Source organism: Rissa tridactyla, chromosome 1 (genome assembly GCF_028500815.1).
Source record: "Rissa tridactyla isolate bRisTri1 chromosome 1, bRisTri1.patW.cur.20221130, whole genome shotgun sequence".
Classification (NCBI taxonomy): domain Eukaryota; kingdom Metazoa; phylum Chordata; class Aves; order Charadriiformes; family Laridae; genus Rissa; species Rissa tridactyla.
In genome coordinates, this window is record NC_071466.1 from 98,543,427 (window position 1) to 98,559,360 (window position 15,934).

General features: G+C 46.8%; 1 protein-coding gene across 4 annotated transcripts in view; it reads right to left on the reverse strand.

The window, feature by feature from the left end:
- AGPAT3 (1-acylglycerol-3-phosphate O-acyltransferase 3) overlaps nucleotides 1-15,462 on the reverse strand; it is a 100,827-nt gene extending 85,365 nt beyond the window's left edge. For 3 of the 4 annotated variants that reach the window (XM_054181885.1, XM_054181716.1, XM_054181627.1), the window contains exon 1: nucleotides 14,572-15,002. The gene's annotated coding sequence lies outside the window, so the exon portion shown is untranslated. Of the gene's footprint in view, nucleotides 1-14,571; nucleotides 15,003-15,382 lie in introns of those variants that run through there. The other variant, XM_054182143.1, reaches the window with a different exon arrangement.
- Nucleotides 15,463-15,934: the final 472 nt, after the last annotated feature.

Consider the following 15,934-nt stretch of genomic DNA (forward strand, 5'->3'; position numbering starts at 1 on the left):
CAAACAAAAACATAGCCACAGCTGATCTGTAGAAAAAACACTGAACAAAAAGAAAATGGTTTTGTTCCCCTTTGGGCTTTATTACTTTCACCAAAGTATTCTGTTCGACAGTCAAAAGTACATTTAATACAAAACAGAAATTAGTGTTCAGGAATCTGCAATGAAACCATGTCAGGAAAGCCAGTCAGCGCCAACAGGAAAGACCACGAGTAAAAATTAGTTTGAACACTTCAATTCTTCCAACTTCTATTGTGAGCAATGCCCAGCAACCAAAACATACCCATACAAAATAAATCAGCCTTGGCTGACGTTTGATTTTTGACGCGATTACATTCTTCTTCCCAAAATAACCTCTCATCAAACAACTAAAAAGGCTGCAGTCGAAAACTGTCCAATATATCCAGGGTCTTTAGCAAGCTTATGCAGCTCCATCCACACGCAGAAACTATCACTTCCATCACAGGAACTGCAAAGCTGTCTCTGCTAAGTTAACATCTGAACAAGCCTTAAGATAGGATCTGTACATAAATTAGGATTGCATCCAGACCTGAAGCAGGAAACTAGGACTCCCGAAAAAAAAGAAGAGATACTGCCATCCTAAAAAACGGACAGCAGCTCTTAAACACCCGTGTGAGACCTCCAGAGAGCCGCCCTGGCTCCTCATCCTCTGACAAAGCAGCGGAAAGTGCCTTGGCTGGGTACAGGAGGGAGGAAGAAGCAGAAACAACCCAACGGGTTCATGGTGGAGGCAATAAAGAAATTTGACAAACAGCAAATTCAAGACAGATCCTGGGAAACAGTAAGTGAGGCCAGGAGAGATACGCTGTAGGAATTTGGAGCAAGGCAGGCAACAGGGGGGTCCCAGAAAGCGATGGGTTGAACTGATGAACCTGCACAGCCCCACCAGCATCTCCCCACACACCCTCCTCTATTTCAGCCAAGACCCTTTCCAAAAACCTGCTGGCTTAATTCATAGCTGAAATAACGGCGGCATCTAACCAAACATGGATTTCAGGTTACTCTTACATTCAGGTCTGCTGGCTATGTACATGATGGACTCGAGAGAGAAGAACTACAGCCCTCACCGAGGCAGACACACTCACATAAATGTAAGTCCATGAAAATCCAGGAACAGTTAAAGGCCCTTTTCACTCCCTTCATGCTCCTTTCCCTCCCTCTCCCACGTACTTCTAGTATAGAAGAAAAAGGCTTAGAGGTACAATAAAGAAAACCTGATGTGATTACACTGGAAGTACAAAAAAATGAAATAAGCAAAGATTAAGCATTGCTAGTACTATTACTTCATCTATCATGCAACACAGCATTAAACTTACCTACTCGTTACTGTAATTGGACAACTGAATCAAATGCTTAAAAAACGGCCTGACAAAACCCACAGTAAGTGGGATGAAACAAGGAAAAGGAGGGGGAGATGAACAAGAGGAAATTACACCAAGAGACCAAGGTAAGTTGGAGATGCACAAATTCACCTGTTTGAGAAGATCCACCCTCTTCTAGCGAAGATCTGCAAGCTAAAGTTTCAAGCAAAAAACTCAGTGGGGAGAAAAATCCCCACTTTGTAACCAAGTTGTATGTGTTTAGCACCGCTAGAACCTGTAGAACACAGCTGCCATCAGACAGACAACCTTGCAGAGAGGGCCTGTATCAGTGCAGTGGGGTTTTAATTTGTCTAACAATTATTCTCAGGTTTAGAAGCACATGGCTAATGACATCTCCCTGGCTAGCCACAGCAAACACATATTGCAAAGTGCAGGTACTGGCTTTCTGCGGTTTATACCCTCTCTCATAGTTGTAATTCTACCAGATTACGCCAGATTTGTAAACTCCAAATATTACAATATCTTCAAAAGACAGAGTCTTCCAAGATACGGGGCCCATTTATCAAACAGTAACATCCAAAATGCTTCCAACGTACAGAATCCCATTTTAACATTGTTCTGGAATTAAGGCAGAAATACAGCAGGGCTCTCCTCTCATAAGAGCATATGGCATTTTAAAAAGCAGCACGTTACAAATTCCCCCAACAGCCATTGAATCATTCAATAGGGGCTTGATTTATCTTAGTTCTGTCTCTCCCACATAGGCACAAGCTCCACTGTCAGCGACAGGAAGATTGAGGTTTCTCGTGGTCATAAGGAGACAAACTGTGTCTCATTTATGTTAAAGATATACACACTTTTGACGAGTTTTTCAGACAGTCAATGACAGCCCAGCACTGCCGAGGTTACACACTGGCCATTGCTGGGGAAAGAACTGGAAGAACAAGAAGTTCCTTGTGTGGAGCATCCCAGATCGCCTGTGTTTTACCAACACACAAAGACCATACGCCCTGCCAAACAATTTTAGGCATACCATGTACAAAAGAAAGCATTTCAGGAAGCTGCATGGTATTTCTTTTCTGTTCATAAAGAGTGACAGACCATCACAGTCCATAAATTTTCTGGTACTTCGTCTCTAATGCTTGCTAAGTGAAGCCTTCGCCAGCACAAGGAGCCAGGAATTTGACTCAGATTTTAATTCACTGCTTATCATTCTGCAAAACTACTTCAGCACCCACCAGCTTCGTGCAATGGCTGTAATACCAAAAAGGCAAGCAGTACTCTGTTGTAGAGAGAACCCGCACTTGCATTGAAATTCTGCGGGCACATACCAGCTAGCTTCTGAATGAGCTTTACCCAGCCTTTCAGCTTTTGTTTAGTGCCCTCCACGCATTGCTGGTAGTTACTGCTTCTGGCCCGAGCGACTCTAAGGTACTTTGGCTGGTCGTCGGGAATTAAATCTGTGCCACAGAAACTCACCGAGAGACGAATGGCTGAAAAATAGAAAACCAAAGGAAACGAGCACCACGGTCTTTGTTGGTTCAAGCTCCAGTTTTCAGGCTGACCGGTGAGGTCAACATCCTCAAGGCTTTGCTCCACCTTCTGCAGGGAACAAACGTGGACTGCAACTGAATTGTTTTCACATACTTAAAATGGAAGATATGAAGCAGCCACTAATTAAAAGAACCCCTTGTTAGAAAAGCTAAAATACCAATATACCCTTCCCAGGGTCATTCAGTCTGACGCACAGATTGATCAGTATATTGCCCTGTGCTGGAATTTGCAGCACATGAGGCTCTAGGAGCAGAGCAAGCTTGCAGCATGAGTCTCTACCAAAATAAAATCATTGTGTGCGCAGCCAAAGGGGATTTCAAGAGCTCACCTAACCCAGCTGTCCCCAACCTTTGACAGCTAAGCTTTTCTGTCACCTTTAACTTCTTCATCACAAACACTAATTTCTTACCCCTCATCCCCTTCCCGCCTTTTTTTTTTTTTTTTTGCACAGCATCATAAGGGATGTGCAGGAACGGCCAGAACTTACATTCTTTGGCTCCTCCCTGCCCCTTGCCCACATTTCATAAGGGTGCATTTCCCACAAGGGACCCAGCACTCCAGTCCCCAGTGCAGGAGCACCAAACCCGAACCCTTCCCACAGGCATCTGCCAGCATCTTTTCTTTGCAAGTTCTTTCCAGCATCAGAGATTTCACAACTCCCGTTTGGAAACGTAAAGCTTTTTCCAAAGCTTTCCAGCTCTCCCTTCTGCATCTTAAATCCACAACTTCTTGTCCTCTCTACAGCAGGCACAGAGAGCAGTTCACTCCCTTCTCTGCAGGAGGCTTTCAGGTGCTCTCTGTGTAGAACAACCTTCATTCTGTAAACTTTCCTTTTGGTAATGTTTTCTAGACCTCACTGTGATTTTTTTCACTCAATTTTGTCCACGGGAAAAGGTGTTTCTTAAAAGGCGATGCCTTGATTTGCATACCGTAGTCCAGCTCATGCTGAGAAGAATCATTTCACGAAGCAAGTATGCATCCCCATCTAGCGTGCTTGCTTTTTTCTTTTGGGGTCAGAGAGAGGAGGAGGGTTTGGGGTTTTTTTGCAACCACATAAGACTGACTCACATTCGAGTTTGCAAACTGCTAAGTGGAAGCACTACATTTTTGGTTAATATCAAACCAGGTATTCGGTAGGAACACAGGCAAGCCTGGGGCTTTCTTTTCCCTTAGATGTTTTGCCAACCTAGCTGTGTTAATGAATAGTATTAAAGAAGAGACTCCAGCGTAAGTACAGAGGCACAAATGAATGATATCACCAAAACTGAGGCTGTTGTGGTTGATCTTTTCCAAGGAGAGGGATTAAGAGCACCAGCAGACTCCTCCCTTCCAGACTAAATTGCAATCCCACTAGAAAAGACGCTGCCAACCTTTTTTTCAGAGTTGATATTCCTACTGCACTGTGGAAGAGCAAAAAGCCAGCTAGATAGGAGGTAAGCAGCCAATTTTATCTGCCCTGTGACGAAACGCTCCCACCCAGGAGTACTCTGCTATTCCACTACTCCCCACGCTGGATCAGACAGGAACCTGAACACACAACAATATGGCTCAGTTCCCTCTTCAGGGACCCAGAATCTCAGGAAAGTTAAAGCCGATCAACAAGAAAAGGACAGGCCTGCCAGAGGAGAGGAAAAAGAAAAAAAAAAAAAAAAACCCACCCAAAAAAAAACCCCCAAGCTGTATTTTAGTGTTATTTTAGGTCACCCAGTAAAACCAAGGCATCTGCATAATGCTGCAAGGTTTGTATTCAGAACTGGATTCATGAGGTTCAGAAAGGGAGCTTACAAACGTCACAGTACACTTCAGACCATTCTTAAAGCTTTTTTCCTGATCCCATCTCTTTAAAAGCCAGCAATTTTTTTCACCAAGCCCACCCCTCCCACACACGTCCTTGTCACAGAGCAGCAATACGGCAGACGTTTCTCTCCAAACAAATTAAATCCACTTTTTCTTGAAGGAGGAAGGTCAGGAGGATGAGGGCATCATACTTTTAAAAAGGACATTAAAAAATAATTATGCTAAACCATTTATCAGTACAAATTAAAGAGAGACAGTAAAATGCCTGCTTTCAACTCGCTTAAATATTCAATTAAAAAAGCCATCTAGGCAAAGTTTTATTAAAATAAATCAACTAAGGAAATGCTCGTTAAACCAATCCGAAACCCACATTCTTTTTGGATATTCCTTCCCTGAAAAATAAGTCTTCACTCTGCCATTATAAACCCAATCATGTCCTCAATGGATGTACCTTTCTTCACAGCAGCAACAGGTGTGAAGAGGAGCACCAGTGCTAATTTCAAATGCAAGACCAAGTGCAGGAAAGCTTCTGCCTGTTTCCCTCATACAAAAACACATCCTCTGCCTTTCTCAGGCCCAGCAAGCCAAGTTCTCCATAGATGATCCTTCCTGGTAGTTCATAGCTTCCATTGGGATCCATCAAGACAGCTTTTGAATTGGTGTTGGAAGAATTAGTGCAGATGGGTGTGAAGTACTGCCTTTCCACCTGAAATGCCTTGAAAGAAAACCAAAGGTTCAACCTTCAAATCAGACCCATTGACAAATGCTGAGATCACTGCATTTGTAGAAAATGTCTAAGGTTTAGGACATTAAAAAAATGACAGGGAAAAAACAAAACTAAACAAAAACACAATGCAAGAGAAAAAGAAAGAAAAGGATTATATCACTTTCTTTTGCTGTAGAGAAAGGTACTGGCACATTACCTGAAAGAGGTAAGGCTCATAGTGGGTTGCATACGTGAGGTCCTGTTATTTAAGTGATGATGAACACCGTCTATCTGGCTTTTACTATGAAATATAACCAAGATGATGCTGTGAACACCAGTTCACCAGGTAAACAACTAAACAAGGAAACTTTGTTTTTTCCAGTAAAGCTAATGATACGTTTGGATCCTGAAAAGCTACAAATGCTATTTCCAAGCTACTATATAAAATTCCCTTTACTATCACCACCCCTTCAGTCAGCTTCCTTTCTCCAGCATAATATTGCTACTGAAAAGCCAATATACTACTCCAGCAGTATACTGGAATATACTGTAAAAATCCTATAGCACACAATTAGACTAAAATGAAGCTTTTCAGACAGTAGAGCTTCCTTCCTTATCAATAAGCTTTTGCTAGCAACTTATAAATTAAAAAGAGAAAAGTACCATGAAGACAGCTTCTGTACAGGCTGTACAGCTGCATCCAGGAGAGCTTGCGAGCAGTGCACATCTAATAGCATACGCATACGCACATGTTTAACGGACACGTCTTCATTCTAAGACTATGGTCCAAACCTTTCCCATGAATAAAGTTACGGTCCCCAGTCCACAGCCATGGGTACAGCTGCAGCAAGCAAGCTAAAGCAATGCCGTTTTTAACCAAAGTTTTAATGTCAAATGCAAGGCTGAGTGCCTTTCCCAGGGCTGAGCAGGACCCAGGCAGCAAACAAGCATGTCTGTACCAGGCCAGAGCCAAGGTCCACCCAGTCTCATGAGACATCCCCGGCAGCGGCCAGCCAACAATGGCCAGGGAAAAGCAGAGGACCAGGGCAAGCATACTGACACCCTGCTGCTGCCCAACTTCCCAGCGTCTAGCGATGTGCAGCCAAGGCACTTCTCAAGGAAGAAGTAGTGCCGCTGCCTTCGGAGCTCAGCTTAAGACACACTGCTGTACAGTTGTGAGAAAATGAATGCAAACTCAGTCCTTTCAGAGCAGGCAGAGGGAAGGGGCTTGTTGAGTGTTCTCTGATGAATTTGGGCAGGAAAAGCCTGAAAGGAATCCAGCAGCGTTTGGCAGTGATAGCTCTCCTGCCATCACAGAAAGACGTTGGGGAAAAACGCAACTGGAGAGTTAAGCCAGCCAGTTAAGTTTCCACCATCAAAAACAATTCAGCTCTAGAGGACAAACCAGAGTGAATGCAGACTGCTAAAAGGCATGGCGCTCTGACCCTTGAAGGAAAGCTGGCTGTGGGGTGGGCAGGAAAGCAAGATTTCTTTGGCCAAGAAAACAAAGACAAGATCAAAACCTCAAAACACAAAATATGAAGAACCACCTTGATCCCATGATCCCAGCGATAAGGGTATTTCATTGGAAACAGGGAGGTAAATCAGTAAGGATCTGGAATCTGGCCCAAATTCACACTGCTACTTATGATTTTATCTGAAAGCACTTTACAGGTGAAAGTGAATTTATTAAAAAAATATCCTTAAAATAGAGGCGAGAGCCTCATGCTCCTGAGGAAGATAGGGCTCCAACCCTCTATACTGTGAGCAACCCCAAGAAGCTGTCTGAGGAACCAGAGGCATCACCCTCTGCCGTGACCACCAGAAGGAAAACCAACACTGATCAGCAGGCCTGGGCAGTTTGGGTCACAGCATCTTCACTGGCTTCTAGAAATGAAAACCTTTCTTTCCCTTTGGTTTTAGCCCTCTCGCAACTCAAAGTGGAGGCTGGCTATATGGCTAATAACCCAAGGGCTAGAGGCACCAGACGGATGTGAGAAGAGCAGTTCAGCTCAGACACGCTGGTAGGGAGTCCAAGACTGCAGGAAGATATTTGGAGGGAGGGGGCCCATGGAAAGAGTACACACTGTGCATCATAACGTTGGATCAATCAATCAATCACCACTGCAACTAGGAGACCAACGCTTGCATTAGACATTAAAGATGCATACATCAACTGTATAGCCGCGCATCTCTGCTCAGCTGAGAGGAAGAACAGTGTTTCTCACAGAAACCTGACTGAATGCTACCAGTCAGGCTAATGGGTTTAAAAATCTACCTTTATCAATTAAACTGATTATAGCTGTGTTATTTACCCGTGTGTGAGCCATTATGAAAATCTGGGTCCATAAGCAGTCTAGCCTGTATCACTACCAGGAACCTGAAAGCTGACCCAGCCGGAGAAGAGTGAAAACTGGTAACACTAAACCACCATATGAATTATGTTAAGAGGAAAGACAGGCTGGTTTTGAACCAGCACATAATGCACACGTTTCCACTATTGCGTTCCCCTGAAAAGACTGAATCTGCATGTGAAGTACCGACAACTTCGAATCTCCAAGGAAAAAAGCATTCTTTGTACAGAGTCAAGCTTAGGCAAATCTTGCAACAGTAATTACAGACACTGCCTCCCCAAGCCATCTGCTGTGGCATTTATAACTCCTGGAAGGGCAGCAGGCAGAGCTGGTGGAAGAGGAAAGGAGACACACATACCTCAGCAACCAAAGCCAGGCTGTGCAGAAAAGCTGTGACGCTGGTCTGACCCGAATGGGAACATATGTCCTGGTTAGCCAGACCTCCTTCAGCTTGCAGATACCGCCAGTGTTCACGTAGTGGAGGAAACCGCTGGATCTGCAGCCTTTTTGGATCAAAGTGAGTTAGACGACCAGCCTCAAGGCAACTTGTAACTCTCAGCAAGCCCAGCCTGGCAAGAGGCCAGTGGAAAGAGTCCCACCAGGACCTCATCCCACAAATAAGCAAACTTGTGCTCTGAAGCCAGTCTGAGCAACATAGCTTTCCCACACGGACAAACTTTACAGACACCAGCACAGCCAACAGCTCTGCACATCTCTCTTCCAAGAACTGATGCCAGTAACATGGGGCAGAATAATTTAAAACAAGCTACATTCATCCTTTATGAGGACGCGTAGGGTCCAGCCTGATGTACGCACCTGCATGCTGATGACCACTGCATCTGCAAAAGCGTTTTCATCAGCACAGGCACAGCTAGAAGAAGAGGCAGAAAGACGAGCTCACCCACCCCGTGTTCATACAATGACAATTTTTAGCAGCAGGCCAAGCCGCGAGCGCTTTGAAAAATCCCACTTTTCGCAGTACAGCTGGAGACAATGCCGATTAATTGTTTTGCCATCCATAAAAAATCACTACAATACTCACTTCACAGGGTTGTCACAAGGATTATTTAACATCTCTGAAGAGCTTTGAAGAAGAAATAGTGACTATTGTTCTGGGTACCATAGAATTTGGAAAAATCTCACATGAATTTTGCACGACCGTGCATGTGTGACAGTTGCAGCACTAATATATTATTTTTCTCTACAAAAAAAAAAAGCCTCTCAGAAGCTCATTTATTCTGGGCAACACTTTAGTCAGAAATGTATTTTGGTTTGCTTGTTAATATATCCTAAATAGATATCAACTTTGACTATTTAATTAATAGATTCAGGTGCTGTTTCTAGTCTTGCTTAATTAAGGGAAACATCGCATTTTTGACAAAGAACTCAGTTTAGGCTGTCAGGGCTCCTAACAAATACACTATAATTACCTAAGTAATGCTAACGCACAAGAACAACAACAGGAAAAAAAAAAAAGGCAGCTAAAAATTTCCCTGAAATCCCATTTCCAACAAATGAGAATGTCTGCATGGAGAAGAGGTGCTACACACAGGAAGAGGCCAATGTCATACCACTTATGCCTGACCATTAAAGAGCTCAACTCTGATGCAGAAACACTGGAAAGGTTTTAAATAGGTTTTTGCCATGAATATGTAAATACCCAGGAGATGCTGCATTCTAAATGTTCTACCATATACTCGGATCCACCTCTTCTGTAAGGAAAATTTCTTACCATTTCACTCCAAATGTATAAGGAATCTATATGCCCTTTAATTCTCATAAAACATAGGGAGCTCAACACCTACTTCAAGGATAAGCTTTTTTTTTTTTTTTTTTTCCTGAGCAATCTCAAACTACAGCAGTAATCACAATTAGGCAACAAGGCTGTACCTGGGGCGAAGACCAACCTGGCTGAGAGAACTACTGTTTCCACTACACAGAGCTTCAAAGGATCTTTAAACTCTTTGGGACACAGAACACATCTTTTGTTTGGAAAGCAAACACCACATTATTGATACTACTGCAAGATAAACAACAGTATTAGGACTAGTCGGTACATCGGCTTTCATTCCCCATCCAAGATGCGACAGAAAGTTTCTTCTCTTATTTCGTCCTAGCTCTCCACCAAGGAACTGGCACCTACGGGTGCAGAAAAAAATGCAGCACTGCAGTAGCAAGTCTCAGAGAGCCTAGGGCCCCAAGTTCCCCAAGTCCCAGGGGAAGTGGCAGGTCAAAATTACACGCCTGCTGTCCCTACAAAATACATGAAGGAAGCCACACACCCGAGAACAGCAAAGGAGGGGCGGGGAAACTCCACGAGCAGCTGGGCTGATTTAGCAATACCCAGCGAGGAGAGGTACCATCAATCGCAGCTTTCCCCCCCCCAGGCTTACGTCAGGTAGAGATCAACGACTTTAGGGGAAAGTTCAGGGTGCCAAGCCTATACCGACCCTCTCATAACACAGGCATGAAACAGAACAGCGTGACTGATCAGCTCCTTTGCCCATCAGTGTGATGGGCAGCATCCTCACATAGTCTGAGCTGTACAACATTTCGATACAGCTTTCCTTGCCTTTTCCCTGGAAGTTATCATAACCTCCACCCAGCATTTCCTTAGTAATGCACCAGGGCACCCTGTCACGGCCAGTCACCACAGTCTCCTCCTGAATCTGTTTGGATATTGCAAGGGTTTACGGATAGAAAGAGTCCCTGTGGCTCTTGGTTCCTTTTTGCAACACTGAGTACTCATTTGGGCAAGGACAAGAACCCAAGCCTCCTGCTTCCCAAAATGAATGTCCCGTCTACTAAACTGCACAGTTATCCTGTCTGTCCCACGCAAGCAAGGTCAGACAGCTACAGATAAAGACACAGCAGAAGGAGATGCTGTTGTGAAGGACGAGACCCAAAGGTAGCCCTCCTAGATTGGTCTTCACAAAACAGACAAGCATTTCTTTCATTTTTGCTATGACTTGTGTGTAACAGCTCTAAGTGCCCAGCTTCTCACCACTCCCATGTCTTGCACACTCCTAAATGTGTCCAGACTCAGAGGCACAAGGAAATTTTGCAGGTAAATCATAAAGTATCAACCGATTTTAGAAGCCTCAAAAAAAAAAATATGTAAGCAAGGGTTTGTTTCCTTTTTAATCATTTGAAATTTGGACTTCTGCAAATAATAAACTAAAACAGGAAACAGAGATTATTGGTTTGGTCCACCAGCAAATTAAACACTTCCTAGGATTATCCTGATTTTACCTATAGGTGCCTGTGTTCTAGACATAATCAGTCCCCAATTTAGGTGCTGACTCATTCCTGGAATCCTGACATGATCATGCATCAGATGGCAAATTGATTTTCATGTAACACATTTAAGAGTGTTCATCTTCATCAAGCACGCAGCAGAGGCCTTAGATGAGTGTTTCTTTCACTCATTTTATGTTGGTTAATATCCCAGGTAAACAAGAAATTTGGATAATGCCTTCTAGTGCCTCTCCATTCCATTCCTTTTAGTTTTACTTAAAAAGATGGTATGGATTACTGTCATGGTTTAACCCCAGACAGCAGCTAGGACCACGCAGCCGCTTGCACCCTACCCCAGAAGGATAGGGAGAAGAGGGCAAAAAGGAGGGGAAAAGAAAGGAAAAAAACCTCATGGGTTGAGATAAAGGCAGTTTAATAGAACAGTAACAGAAAAAGATAAAGTAATACAACACAAGTCACTCTCACTGCCCGGTGAAATGGTTTCTCAGCCCGCCCCAAGCAGTGATCGTGGATTCACATTTCCGTTTATATACTGAGCATGGCGTCTATGGTATGGAATATTCCATTGGCCATTACATTGCTCTGTCTATGCCCCTTCTCAGCTTCTATGGGAAGCTGAAAAAAAGTCCTTGAACAGTATAAACATCACCTAGCAAGAACTAAAACAATATGCATTACTGACTTCCTTTCATACCAAATCTGAAACACAGCAACCGCTAGAAAGAAAATTAGCTATCCCAGCTGAAACCAGGACAATTGCTTATTAAGTAATTGTAAGCAAATTACAAGCACAAGTTCCCTGGTATTAGCAAGCATAGACAAAGAATCCTTATTACTAGAGGCTCAGCACCAGAAGGTGGTGGAACAGCCTGAGATACAATGAAATTTGGGTTCCTTTTTCATAATTTCTTTTGTTCTTTATCTTGTAATGCTCAAGGTACCAATAGCCTAGTCACCTGTTCTTTGTTCAGGAACTGACTACAGACTAATAAGCATGCACCAACATTCAGTATTAACACTAAAAAAAAAAAAAGATCATTGAAAGAATAGGACATTTTTAGCCATTACAAATTATAATTATCTTTCTTTTTCAGTATCTTGGCCATTCCTATCAAGAATTATGTTCTCATAAACCAAGGGAACAAGACTGAATGCAACCTTTCTTGGTTTGTTTGGGGTTTTTTTGTTTTGGTTTGTTTTTGGTTTTTTTTGTATTTGCATAAAGCATAGAAACAGCCTACCGTGATTCATGGTTATCATAAGTTTAGTATAGGTAAACTGATTACAGTCAACAGCAATACTTTATTAACACCAGTTCCCCACAAAACGTAAGCCTCAAATCCAATTATTCCACAATAGTTTTGTAAGTAAACAAAACACCATTTATGATTTGAAAACAATGCATCATTCTGCAAACAGAGGCAGAAAGAAAAAAAAAAAATGAAGCCAGCACAGGACTATGCAATAGTTTCATTTTGTAAGAAGATTAACACAGGGCAGAAAGCTTTGGCTCTGGCTGGGAAAAGAACATACACTTTGTGCTAACAGAGTTCCCTGTAATTTTAAGTGGAATTTTGTCCAGTTCGTTAATGCAACTCTTCAGAGATAAAAGAAATCACACTGGGAGAGGAAGTAGCATCCTTATTTCTCTCCCACTTCACTTCAGCCAAAGCCCATTCTGATTTCAGCCCTCGTCAGGTACAACTCACGCATCCTCCACTGAGCTATCTGTAATGTATTGTTAAACTGCAGTACAAAGTTTTGATAAGTGGTCCTGCCATTTTAATCATGCTCAGCAGGGACAGTCTGGTCAGGTTTTTTTCCTGTACTTGTTGAATTCAAGCTATATTTGGAGACCAACTGTTCTCTATCCTGCTTTCACCAATTAGGTGTGTGTATAGGGGTGGAGAGGTGAAGGTGGTAATTAAAAGAGAACAGGATAACGAGACTTTCTTAGAGTACATAAGATTACCCTTTAAAAAGGTTGAAAAAAGGTATCGAATGTAATGCACATAATTTTAATCACGAAGGTTCAGTAACAATAGACATAAAGGGGGAGAAGATTAGAGTACACAGAGAGGAAGCAAAAGCCAAAGCTCCTGTGAAAGTTATAGGAAAGACCAGAACGTTTATGTTTAAATCATCTTGTATACAGCTGCAATCTTGAAAGGAAACAAATGGAAACTGTATGGGTTTTTACTACTTGTAGAATCAAGCTTGAAAAAAATTATATTAAAATACACATACCTATCTGTGATTATGTTGAACTTTGCCCAAACGACCTGTAGTTCAAGCAAAGAGCCTCAAGGGAGGAGTGTCCCCATGAAAGAAACACTGCCAAGACAAGTGGAGAGATTACCACTTTACTCCCAAACATGCTTGTACGTATCAGCAATTCACTGATAGCAAACATGCGACCTTGGACTCTAGCCTATTTCCCTTAGAGCGGGAAAGGCCATGAAGTTTATTCTGGACTTGAAATTAATGAGTTTGATAACATGATGAGCTAACGAGATTTTTATTCAAGTAGGAGCGGCAAGATTACTGCAAACTCTGCCACTTTGCTTTCTGATTCCACACCTGCTCTCTGCCAAATCAAGGAGGCAAGATGAAGATTCAAAGAGGAAAAAATATCGGAGGGGAAGAATATATGAGGCATCAAATAGGTAGCACTCAGTCTCATCACAAAAGTTCCCTTAGAATGCAGCGTATTAAATGCAATAAGGGGATAATCAATATGCTCATTGATTTAGGTGCCTACACATTAGGTTAGCAGCTTATTAAACCCATCAGCATCATCTGAACAGAATCCAGGCACAACAGCATCCCATTCGGTTGCCGCTCTCAGATCAATAGGGTTTTTGCTCTTCTCCATCTTGCACTCGCAAGCCCCGCGCCCAGGTGCAGCCTGCCTCTTCGGAAACGGCCCTTCCTTATATTTTCGTTTGGTTGGTTTTCTTTTAAACCGCTCTCCCACTTTTTTTTCGCCCATCCTTTCCCTCCCTCCCTGCCTGCCTCCCCACAGGCTCGGCGGAGCGCCCAGCTGCCACCCTCCCGCCACTGAGCCGCCACCAGCCTGCGCCTCCTCCACTGCCCCCCAGGACGGCGTCCATCTCACCGGGGAGGGGAGGACGCATTTCAGCCGGGGCCCGGCCGCGCCGGCGGGACCATTGTGCCCTTCCCCGCGCCGCCGCCATCACATCCCCCCGCCCCGGGCAGCCCCCGCCGCCGGGCCCGGCTATGCCGCCCCCCCCCCCCACCCCTCGCCCGCCGCCGCACAAAGGGCTGCGCCCGCCGGTGGCACCGTCACCGCGCCCGCCGGACCGAGCCGGGCCCCGGCGCGGCTCCTCCTGTCGCCGCCGCAGCGGGGTGGGGGGGGGAGAAGGGGGGCGGCGCGCTGGGGCCTTCCCAGAGGGGCGCCCGGCCGAGCCCTCGCCACCACCAGCATCAGCGGCGAGGCGGAGGGCGCTGCCCCGGCCGCCGAGGGGCCGGTACGGCGCGGGCAGGGCCCGCCGCCCGCCTTCCCCCGGCACCCGCATCTCGCCGGCGGAGCGGCACCAACCTGCAGTCCCCGCCGCCGCCGCCGCCGCCTCCTCCTCGGGAAGAGCCGGAGCTGCCTCTGCCCGCCTCAGCCTCCAGCCCCGGGGCGGGCGGCCTGTGCCCGCCTCCGCCTGCTGCTGTCCGCGGTACCCCCCCGGCGGCGGCGGGGCTGGCTGGGCGCCGCTGCCCTCGGGAGGCGGGGAAGGGGCGAGCGGGGCGGGCGGCGGCTGCGGGAGCCTGGCTCATTGAGTGCGGCAGCCCCCAGCTGTCGCCGCCGCTGCTGCTCCCCGCAGCCGCTACTTCCTGTGCAGCGATGGTTCAGTTCCTCCCGAGCGGCGGGGGGCGGAGGAGGAGGAGGAGGAGAGGGGGAAGGTCGGGTCAGATAGTGGGGGCGGCAGCGGCTGCCGCCGCCGACCGGTCCTCCCGCCCGCCCCGGCACGGCTTCGTCCCGGCCAGCGCGACGGGACCCCCGCCGACCGCACCGCACCGCGGCGGGACGGGATGCGGCGGAGCCCCGCGCCCAGCCGCCGCCTGCTGCGACCCCCGCCGCGGGGCGGCCGCCAGGGGGCGCCGCCGCTCCCGTCCGAGGCGCCCCTCACAGCGGCACCGCTCCTCCGGCCACCCTTGAGCGGCGGGCTGAGGGGAGCCGGTGCGCCCCGCCGGCCTGTGCGGGGCCATCGCCCGGCCCGGGGAGGGCAGTGCGGCGCCTCAGCATCCCCACCGCTCGGCCGGTGCCGAGAGCCCCCACCCCCGCCTCAGGGAGCGTCGGCGCGCTGCCCCCCGGCCCCCTTCCTGAGGAGGGAGAGACGCGTGGCCCGGGCGCTGCCCCTCACCCGCGCCATGGCTGGTTTTGCCGCTCTCCGCTATGAGAAGGAGCGATCTGTGTCCTCCGGCAGCGCGTCCCAGCCCCGCCGCGGCGGGGAGGTGCGGGGGCCTCCCCCCCCCGCGCCCGCCGGCCTGGCCCCGCCGGAGCCCGGCCGCGCCGCCCCTCGGGCCTGGGAGCGGGCGGTGGCCGGGGGGGGCTAGGGGAAGCTCTCGGGTACGTACAGGGGGGTCGGGGGAATCCGTGTGGAAGAAAGGCGAAGATGGCACCGTGAGGAGGCAATGACGGAAATTCTCAGTAGCGCAGGAAACCTCTGCGTAACGCTGTTAATAAATAAAGAGGCGATCCCGGGTTGGAATGAAGAAAAAAGGGGTGAAGTGGGGCTCTCGGCCTCAGGGGGGACGCTCCACACGCAGTAAATCGGATGTACGGCCATGGAGTGGACTTGGTGGAAGCTCTTAATGAAAGAAGCAGGGTCTCACCTAGGTTATTTGATTTCAAACAAATGTAACCCCCTAGACTGGCAATATCTTTGTGTTCCTGCACGTACCATAAAGAAGCT